The sequence below is a fragment of the Pinus tabuliformis genome, chromosome 7, assembly GCF_031772625.1.
Source record: "Pinus tabuliformis cultivar Carrire ecotype Pingquan chromosome 7, CPIR1, whole genome shotgun sequence".
Lineage (NCBI taxonomy): Eukaryota > Viridiplantae > Streptophyta > Pinopsida > Pinales > Pinaceae > Pinus > Pinus tabuliformis.
The window spans coordinates 836,528,580-836,540,272 of record NC_142293.1 but is presented as its reverse complement, the minus strand read 5'-3'; positions in this window follow the sequence as shown (position 1 = coordinate 836,540,272).

The window sequence follows — 11,693 nt, the reverse complement described above, 5'->3', positions numbered from 1 at the left end:
TGGAAGCTTCTAGAAGGAATCTTGAGGTGGCAAGTTCTCTCCTTTAAGGTTCATGCATCCCATACCTTAAGGAGCTAACCCCTTGATGTGAGGAGCTTATCCCTTTGAAGGAGGACTCTATCCCTTCATAGGTGGACCTGTAACCTCCTTCCTTTGCACTATAAAATGAAGCATTGGGCTGGTTACTTGGGAGGTTGAAAGCTGAATATTTTTGAGGTGAAATGCTGCTGGAACGTAGTCTTCCTAATTGAGATTTTGTGAGAAAAGATTACATACCTTGTTGATCTCATTTGGAAGAGTGTGAGGCTTGTCAAAGTAGAGGAGATTCCTGTTTTGGACCCTGGGAGGAGCTTGTACAACATCAAGGCACCAAAGGTTGTAAATTTCTTCTATTTTCAAAGTTAATACAATCAAGTTTATTTTTCTTAATAAGCTGTGTTTTATGGTTTATTTCATGGATTCCTTGATCACCATGATGAATATGATTTATTATATTAGTTATGCAAGTGTTATTTGATGTGTGCTTGTTTGTGATTGCAGGTTCTCAAAAGGAAACTCTTTCGGACGGTTGAAGCATGGCTGCCACAAACTAGCGTTGGACTTAAGGTAGGGTCTAAAACACCTCTTTAGTTTTTATTAATGAATCGCAATATGTTTAGAGAAAGGTAGATTTGCTTGTCTTGCTTGTTGCTAGATATCTGTTGATACTAGGGAGATCGGTCTTGTCCGCAAGAACGATTTATCCGGCCAACACCTCGTACCTTCTAAGTCATTTCCATCTTCTTCCAACTGACCTCCCTATCCAGATAGGTTAGTTGTGGAGAAGAAAGACCCCATTCCTGAGTCTAGCCTGGCTTCTGAGCTTAGGAACCTTTTTATAAAGGTACCTTTTCTCCGCTATTAAAAAGGTCCCCATTTGCATAAAAATCATTAGGGAAATCTGTCTCAAGAATCTAGGAAGGATAAGATTAGAACCTCAAACCATTCAAATTGTTGGTAGAGCAGCGTTAATGACGGTGTGTATGCACATGGAGAAATATACCGACCCCGGAAACCCTATTGTCTCTGTTCAGATAGGTGATGTCCTTGTCTCCAATGTACTTATAAACCTAGGGGAAACCATTAATGTTATGACCAAGCAAACAATGGATAAACTTGGATTGATCCATATTCGTCCTACTCCCATTGTGCTTGAACTAACAGACAGATCTAAAATCAAGGCAGAAGGGGTGTTGGATGATGTGGTCGTTTCTCTAGACTCTTGGGAATACCCCACAGACTTCATTGTGCTTCAGCCATAGAACCCTATGGGAGGAAATCCCTTGATCTTGGGAAAACCATGGCTTGCTACGACTGATTCTTATATCAGATGTCATTCTGGTGACATGTATATTTCCCATGTAGATTCTTGGAAGAAGGTCACCTTGTATCCACCCGCTAGAACCATTCAGAAGCTCTGAGACACTTTATGGTTAGACTATAGTAGTGATGAAGAGACAGCCTATTTCCTTGATACATCAGAATGTTGAGTTCTCGCAAGAGGGTGAGTTTCAAGACTTCCTAAACAATCTAGACACCATGCCCTATTTTGAGTCATTGAGTCATATTTTTAGTCTAGATTTTCAGGAAAGATATGACTCTCTACCTCCCTCGCCACCATCTCTAGTGAAACCTCTATGTTCTCTTGAGCCTAATACCACTCTTGTTGAGATTAGTTCAGGTAAATCCTTGCATATTAGTTTAGACTTGGATTTTTCCCAGCAAGAGCAGCTTGTGAATTTGTTGTGAAACCATCTTGATGCCTTTGCATGGGGCTATGAATATATGAAAGGCATCCCTCGTGAAACTTGAACCCACCATATCTATATTCAGGATGGAGCCCGACCTATTCGACAACCCCAAATGTGAATGTACTCAGCTCTAAGAGATGTTTTAAAGGAAGAATTGCAAAAACTCTTAGATGTTGATTTTATCTATCCTATTTCTAATAGCCAGTGGGTCTCTCCATTGGTTTTAGTCCCGAAAAAAGATGGGAGATGGTGCATTTTTATTGACTACAGAATTTGGACAAAGCCACTCTCAAATATTACTTCCCCCTTCCTTTCATTGATCAGGTATTTGATACCCTTGTTGGTAAGAAGTACTTTTCTTTTCTAGATGGCTTTAGTGGGTATAACCAGATACAGATTGCACCCGAGGATCAAGACAAAACCACTTTTACATGTCCATGGGGTACATTTTCTTACCGAGTGCTTCCCTTTGGCCTATGTAATGCCCTGGCTACCTTTCAAAGGGAGGTCTTGGCCATATTTGTTGACCTTGAGTATGCGAAAATATATATGGATGCCTTTTCTGTGTTTGGTGATTCGTTTTAGGAAGCCCTCAAGAATCTATAAAAAGTGGTTCTTCGTTGTTAATAAGCTCATCTCACCTTGAGTGATAAAAATGCAGACTAATGTGTAAGGAAGGGGTGGTTCTTGGCCATCTTATTTCTGACAAAGGTATCCAGGTTGACCTTGCAAAAATAGAAATTATTTTGAGTCTTCCTATACCCAAAACTCAAAGGGAAGTGAGAGGTTTTCTAGGACATATCGGCTACTATAGGAGATTCATGGATAATTTCTCAAGGATAGCTACGCCCCTTTTCCGACTTTTGGCTAAAGATAGTGATTTTTCTTGGTCCACAGCTTGCCAACAGTCCTTTGAGACATTGAAGGAAAAACTAGTCCACGCACCAGTTTTGAGAGGACCAAACTGGTCCCTGCCATTTCATATTTCCTTTGATGCCTCAAATACTGTTATTGGCACAACTTTAGGACAAGAAGAAGACAAACAATCTTATGCTACTTATTTCATTAGTAAAAACTTATCACCCGATGAACTAAATTATACGGTTACTGAGAAAGAGTTTTTAGCTGTAATTTTTTCCATTAATATATTCAGACATCATATTACGAGATATGAAGTCTTTGTGCATACTGACCATTCTGCAATAAGATATTTGATGAAAAACCCATTAACTAGCGGTAGAGTGACAAGGTGGTTATTATTGTTACATGAATTTAATATTACCATTATTTATGGACCAGGGAAATCTAATGTAGTAGCAGATTTTATTTCAATATTAAATAATCATGGTGAAGCAATTCCTGTTGATGATGATTTTCCTGACGAACATCTTTTTGGTGTGTCAACAAAATCCCCATGGTTTTCTGACATAGCTAACTATTTATTCACTGGAAAATTACCATCTCACTTATCCGCTCATGAAAAGCAAAATATCATACAAAAAATCGTTGCATATTCCTGGATTCAAGGAGACCTCTTTTACACCGGAGCAGATCTCATTATCCATAGATGTGTTAGAGAGGAAGAAGTGTTTGATATTTAAAAATATGCCCATGATGAACCTTGCGGGGGTCACTTCGTTGATAAGCATACTACATATGAAGTGTTACTAGCTGGCTATTTTTGGCCCTCCTTGTTTAAGGATGCCAAACAGTACGTCAATCGATGTGACAGTTGTCAACGAATTGGACAACCCAATCAAACCAATGAAATTCCTTTATGTCCTAAGGTTATGATTGAGCCTTTTGAAAAATGGGCCATTGATTTTGTATGACCAATAAATCCAACATCATTAAATAAAAAGCATATTTTGGTTTGTATAGATTTCGTTACAAAATGGGTAGAAGCTAAAGCTGTTTCTTTTGCTACTGAAAGAGTTGTTGTTGATTTTATTTTTACTGAAATCTTTATTATATTTGGTGTGCCTAGAGAAATTGTTTTTGACAATGGACCGCAATTTATTTCTAATCTGGTACAGGTGTGATGGAGTAGTACAAAATATGGCACAGGAAATCTACACTGTATCACGCTCAAGAAAATGGTCAAATGGAGTCCACAAACAAGGTGATTGAGTCTATCCTCACAAAGATAGTAAATATTCACAGAAAGGATTGGACTGCCAAATTACTGGAAGCATTGTGGGCATACCGAACCACTTGGAGGAATAACACAGGACACACACCATATGAGTTGGTGTACAGGAAACAAGTCCTCTTGCCAATAGAATTCCATATCAATACTTTCAAAACTGCAGTCCAATTGGGGCTAGATCTCTCTGAAGCACAACAACATCTTCTATAGCTGAATGAGTTAGATGAATTCTAAAGGGATGTTGTTCAACATAACATCTTGGTTCAACAACAGTGCAAGAAGTGGCATGACAAGTCCATCCAGAAGAAGCAATTCCAACCAGGTGATTGGGTGCTCCTTTACAATTCTAGATTCAAATATTTTAAAGGGAAATTCCATACATGCTGGATGGGACCCTATGAGGTGGTCAAAGTGTTTGAAAATGGAGTGGTAGAGATCAAAACTATTGATGGACAGAATTTTGTGTTCCTGGTAAATGGGCATAGATTGAAGGTATATTTTCAGCCCCTTACTAAAGGAGATTTTATGCAGCAAGTCCAAAAACAATCTGAAAAGGAGTTGGTAGGTGGTAACACCAACCTGTTGAAGATTTGATTCTTTCTTTTCCTCATTAAATAAATAAATAAAATATATATATATGTATTCTTGTAATTGTGAAAATAAGTTGACTGACATGATTGCAAAAGGATCAACCTGAAAACCAGCATGTTGGCAGGAAGATCGAAATTTCAATAAAAAGGCAATGTTACTTGACTTTTAGATATGTTGGCTACCACCAAGAAGAAGCAAGTTCAAGGAACCCAACTCTTACCCAAGTTTGGCGTAACTTGCATTGAAATTTTTATCCAAGTAAAGGCTTAATTCCCGCTATAATTACTTTTTCCAGCACCAGTTTAGGCAAACCTTGAAGATAAAATTATGCCTTTATTCTATTTTCTCGTCTCCTAATTCCCACCGTTTTCCTTTTTCTGAATCCACAATGAATTATCATCCTCTTTATTTAAAGAAAAATACCCATACCCGATCTCATAAAATCCCTCTATTTCACCTGAATTTTTTTCCACATCCCATTTTCATTTGTCCACCTTGGTGATAATGTTCTTGGAATCCCTACAGTAATGTTCCTTCCCATTCTGAAAATCACCCCTTTCCCACTTCTTTATTCCCTCATAAATTGATTACAGAATTTGATGCAATCAATCCAGAAGGCATGCTCATGAAACACCAAAGGATGGCGAATAAAACTTTTCTTGCATATTGAGGCAAAAAAAAAAAATCCAACTACAGAATTGTGTTCTATTAGAATTGTTATTTTAGTAAAATCCCTGGTGCAAGATGCGCAGTGCAAGCATAATGCAGTACAAGCAAGATCAGTGCAGGAGCACGGCCAACTGCGGAAGCAAGTGCAAAACAATTTTCACACAATACAAGAGTGTCTTATGAAGAATGTTTATGGAATTTTATTACTCTGCACATGAGTGATTCCTGCACTGATAGATCATAGCATTATATATTTTAATTGATACTTTGTCTTATCATTTACTAACTTAGGAAAATTTTTAAAGTACAAATTATATTGGGTTCTGAAATCTAATTTTTTTAATGGGTACTGAAATATGTCTTAATTGAATTATGAGGTAGACTGTGGGATAGTACAGGTTGTTTGAAAACTCATAACTCACTCCCTTTGGAACAATCTCCCATTACTTGTTCATCATTGTCTTACCTCCTAACCCAATCATTATGAATGTTACACTGATGCTGCATAAGCCTCACCACATCCAATCATTACTACTCACCTGTAGCAGGATGATACGTATCTACATCTGAACCGAGGAGCCATTCTTTTATCATTAAACATGATCGATTGGATGGGACTGAAAAGACGAAGGATGGATGGACCTCCGACATAAAATTCTCGGCAACCATTGGTATCGCTCACTAAAATCCTTTTCAGGTTGTGATAGGGAATTGTGGAAAATTCAAACGTGGCACTAGTAAGGAATGAGCCATCATCCTTGAAGGAGATAGAAAAAACTACGGAATATCGGAACAGTCTTGCACTATTGCAAGAATCCGGATTCCTTCCATTTTTAAAGAAGTTCGATGGCTTCGACATGGTTGTGGTGTTGGAATTTGCGAAGATATTTGAAGGAGGCCAAGCTAGGGTCGGCTCATTAGAATTTGAAGTCACGGAGGAGTCCATTGCGTAAGCTATAGGCTTGCCAACTACAGGGGAGCAATGGTTCAAAAAGGAGCAGCTTGAAAAGAAACGATGGAGTCAGTTTGTGAGTGACAGAAAGCTCAAATTTAACTAGAAGAAAGGGCTTCTACAGAGCGCCATGCTTGGAAAATAGTGAGACCTCTTGTACATACTTCAGAAATTTTTGACCTGCGAGTGATGTTACACATTAGCGTTTGTGTACCATATCAGGTTGTTGTTGCACTTTGAGTCAAGGAAACTTATTAATTTTCCTTACTACCTGCTCCAAAGTCTCAAGAAAATGGCAAAAGGTGTGCAGAGTGGGAATGCAAGCCAAGTCGCATATAAGCTATATCATCATGGGCTTATCACAATCCTCGTCAAGAAAGTGCTGGAAGAGAAGGGAGTGATCTAGAAGGCATTCTTGAAGGAGTTTTAGGTGAGGAGTGCAGGGAATCTTCTGGCACAAGTACAAGTAAGAAAAGGAAGTCAGAGACACCATCCCCTGCTAAGAAAAAGGGTGAAAGCATGCCTGTGCAAGTGGAAAAGAAGTATGTCGAAGGCACTCCGCCCTCGGCAAAGAAAAGAAAAATCAGAACCTCGACAAGGAAGAAGGCTCTCTCTCTAGGGACGAATTAGTATTGGTCAATCTCTCTGATTGTGATTAATGAATCACCTTAGGTTTCACCTAAAGACTATAACCTTTTAGTGCTTACAGATGCAGTGGAACACACCATGGTAAAAAAAGAAAACGCGGAAAAGGGAGATGGCATATTGTTGTCTACCCTTGTTCACATATTAAGAAAGAAAAAGATGACACCGAGTGGAGGAGAAGTTCAAGCAGAGGATCATGAGGATGATGAGGCATAGCATATGGAGACCCTCGACAATTCCGATGAACAAGAGATCGAAACCGTCAATGTTTTTTATGAACAGGGTACTGAAGCCCCTGTTGGTTTAAATGAATAGGGTATTGAATCCCTTAAAGAATTGGAATAAGAGAGCATTAAAAACCCCATGGAGTCAACTGTAAAAGGTACTAAAACCCTTGGCATGAAGGTTGTGGAGGGCACCAAAACCCTCTATGATAAGGAAACCTCAGGCGTAGAAAATTTTGGCGATGGCATAATGCAAACACTGGACGACCTTAATCTCGACGATGACGAGACTTGCCTTGAGTCCATTGCAGATAAGGTATTTACACCAAAGAATCTGAGCATGGAGCCCTCTACCCTCTACCTCAACAACCGAATAGTGGAATTAGAGCAGCAAGTTCATGACCTGGAGGCTTTGAACCAGGTCATGAAGGAGCAAAATTGGCAAAAGCAAGGCGAGGTAGAGCTGCTCGCAGAAGTCAAGAAGCAGAAACAACAAGTGAAAGTATGGAAGTATCGGACTTCCAAGTGCTACAAACACCTCAAGAAGGTGACTAATCAGCTGAAAGGAGCCTGAGGTAAAAATCCAAAGGTAGTGAAAGTAAGGATAAGTATTGAAGCATGGGATTGAGAGTTGGCCACCCATTTTTGAAGGATTTTTTCAACAGGTAAAATGTTGTGTGAGGACACACAACAGCTTAGGGATGGGAGGATGTTGGTGTCCCAAGTTGCTTTATTTTTACTCTATTCCCATAAGCCTTAACCTCTGTTTTATCTCTATTTAACCCTCTCATTCCTGCAATAGTCCAAGATAGTCATATGTTCCTACATATACTTCGTATTTCATAATTAAGATTTATTAAGTGCTTTATTTATTACTTTACATAGATTTCATACCTTTTAGTATCTCTTGTAACTTATGTTTAACTTTCCTAAAAGTAATTGAAGAACTAAGTGTTAATCATTATTTAGCGTCATCAGTGTAGGCAGATTCCTGCATCGCCAACGATGTTGCTCTGTGATCTCCATGATAGTTGAATCTTTCCACGTGGGTGTTTTGATCCACGACTCCTAGTTCGGTTGCAGACTATCTGAGGATGGACATTGGCAGTGTACAATCATGGATACTTGCCAAGAATATGTTATACGGCCAGCAAAGTTCGTGTTTTATTATAACCATTAGCTGGTTTTGCAATGTTTTTTAGTCCATTCGGCCGAAAGTTTTGAATAGGAAATGATTGTAATTAGCAGAATATGGCTAAGGCCGAGAGACTGTATATAATGTAGACCGTAGGTAGAGCCAAGCTAGCAATCTCTGAGTTGTAATTTTATTTACTTTGTAATTTTGTATCGCCCTCAGTTCTGGGATGGACTCACATTATCATGTATATTTGTTGATCAAGTTAATACAAGAAACACGCCATGTTTTCTTCACGTTGTGTTTAATTTTTATTTCATGCATGATTAAGTGTTGAATCATTTCGTTTCCTAAATGGGAAATGAGCTGGTTGGCTAGGGCCCAGCCAACCCAGCTCGTTTACCCTTGTGCTTTCGCCATTTAAAAAGTTTGTGTGAACATTTATTCATTTGCAATTGCGTGGCTTGGATTTCTCTTATGTTTATTTCAGAAGTTCTGAGTTAAATTCATTTCATAGTCAAGCATGAACGGATCCGTAGTTTGGAAGTTTAATTAATTTTATTTCTTTCTTGCATTTTCTTTCCTGCAAATGCTTTCTTGCAATTTCCTTCCTACAATTTTTGTCTTAGTTTGCTTTCGCTCGGGTCATGCAGGAATATTCTTCCTGTACCAGTGCATGTAGTTTCCCACACTCTGGTTTATTCATTTACTTTACCGCAAGTGTTACGTTCATTTTCCTGCTTATAATTTCATTTATTCATCTAAGCAAACGTATTATTAATTCATGTAATCATTCTCAATGTTAAGAGTTATACTTCTGAAGGATCTAAGAATGTTTACATGAATTAAGGAAGGACATTATTACAAACACCATATTTTATACTTGCATTTTATGACTTAAGAAAAAGGAACATAAATGTTATAAGTGAACTATCGAAAGTTCGTTGATGCATGCAAATTACTTTGACGGCTGCTTGATTATTTCAAATTGTTTTTACTTTATGAATTTTACTTTCATTGCAAAGTTTAGTTAATTAAAGCATTCTTTTTCACTTGTAATTTTTCTCATAATCTAGCTTTCAATTGCAATTCTTTTCAACACATCTTTTAATTCTTTCAAAAGTAAATTAGAAACTTTGGTGAAGGAAGCTCTGTCTCAGTGCAAGAGCTGGTCTCTTGTCATAGGAACAAAGTGCTCTAAGCCTCCATAAAGACGTAAATATTCAGTAAAGAAGGTAAAATATACTTTTTCACATAAGTATTGTACCTGCACTAGTGCAAGCCCATTGCAATAAAACAAGTTTCTTGGTGTAGAAGGAAGATCAATTGGGAAACAGATATTTGTAACGGCCCACTTGTTAAACTGTTAGCCATCTATACTGAAGATAAACATAGTATTTCATTTAGCATTTAAGATTGCTTCCAGTTGTGTGAAAGTTCCTTTACTTGATTGTAGAAATTTTGAATAATATGACACTTATTCACAGAGATTATCCCGATTATACACTATTGCCGAATACATGCATAATACATAACCTCCTCTACGTTTATCATCAATTTAGCAGCATCAAAACAATGAAACATCAATCGCATGCGCAAATTAACACAGTATGTAACCCGGGGAAAGCATACAGCTGAAAACCCCACACTATCTGTATATTATAATGATTGAGAACATGTAACAATACATAGCACAATACTCCTCACAAGTACTCAGTACTATCTCCGCCTGTTACACACAAAACTAGCTCAGATCCGAAACCAGGATCCGAAGCCCACTAGGGGCCAAAGAAATACTGATAAATCTAAAACCAAATCTCATATTGGGCCTTCTTTTTCAGGAAAAAAGTCCAAATAAACCTAGACTCATCACGCAGGAACAATCCACTTGGGCTCTCGCAATAGTTGTCCAGGAGTGACACAGCCCATAAAGGGGAAGAAGGGGACTACTAGAACCCATAGTCAGCCTTCTCAGCCTTTTGAGAGCGGTTCGCATGGAAGAACAACAATGGAAGATTAGGAAGACCATGCAAAAGGAACTGGTGAAAATCAGGTACATGAGGAACAATCCACTTTTGGATTCCCAATTGTGGATCCAGATACACAAGTACAAATGAAAAATATTTTACCATCAGCTCTTCCTCATTTCTATGGTAAGGTACATGCAGATCCAAACTCTTTCCTATTTGAGTTTGATATTTTGTGTAGACCGTTATGATTATTCATTTGATGCCCAGAAGTTAAAGTTTTTTCCTGCAATTCTCAAGGATGCAACACTCCACTGGTTCATGGGACTAGGAGGAAACACTATATCTTCTTGGGAACAAATCAAAAGATTGTTCTTGTCAAAATATTAGGAATATTATAATATTAGAGATATTCAAGATGAAATATTTACTATTGTGCAAAATGATTATGAGACTCTAGAGTTCTACTTAGAGAGATTCCTGTACATCCTCCAAAGGTCAAAGCAAAAATTTGATCTAAGTACCATTAGAACTTTGTTCTTATGGGGACTTACTGATGATGCTAGGAATAATATAAATCTATTAGGACAAGGGGATATGGCTCAAAAATCTTTTGATCAAATCTGTGACTAGTGCAAGAAATTCTCAAGGAACCAATATAGATCCGGTAAAGGATTTCAAAATAGAAATAAGAAAACTAAATCTACTGATGCTATGATTATTGGATTAGAAAAAAAAATGGACAATATGAAAATTGAAATAATGAATACTGTTAGTAAACAAATAGACTCTTTGAAGTTTCAGCAAAAACTTGTAGAAGAACAAGAATCAATGTTTATTTTTTGTCCAAAATGTAGAAGAAAGCATCTTTTAAGAGAATGCCCTCTTGATATTAAAGAAACTAATAAATTTACATTTTGTACAGATAACCATGCCACGGAAAAATGTCCCTCCATACCTGGGCTGAAAGCTGTACTTGAAGGAGGACAACCTGAAGCTGAATCATTGCATGCTATGGGAGCACAAAGAAACTGACCTCAGGTAAGTGCAGGTATGGCTCCTGAACCCCCACCACATTTTTTTGGTTATAATTCACATTCATATTCCTATCCTAACAATATTCGCTCTCAACATTGGCAGCATGGGAACGAATATCATTATGGACAACCCTCCCAATCTTGGAAACAAGGATGGAGAGGGCCAAACCATTCATATCATTCACACCTTTCCTATCTTGCACTTATACAATCATACCCTCCTACATATGCACCTTACCCAATGCCACAACCATCATTACCTTAGCTGAGTTAGCCAATGCCACCATTACCTTTGCATCCACTGTTTCGGCCTTCTCAGTTGCCTTCCCAACCTTTACCTATCCCCAGTAACAAATCCATATAGATGATCCATTCTATGAACCCTCTTTCCTCATCTAGATATCAGTCCATGCTAGTTGGAGTTAATGACCTCCAATTGAGATCGGGGAAGATAGTAACCTTATAAAATCAAAAGCAGCCTATGGTGATTAACAAAGAGAAAGGTGAGGATGAAACTCCTAACCATTCTAAAAA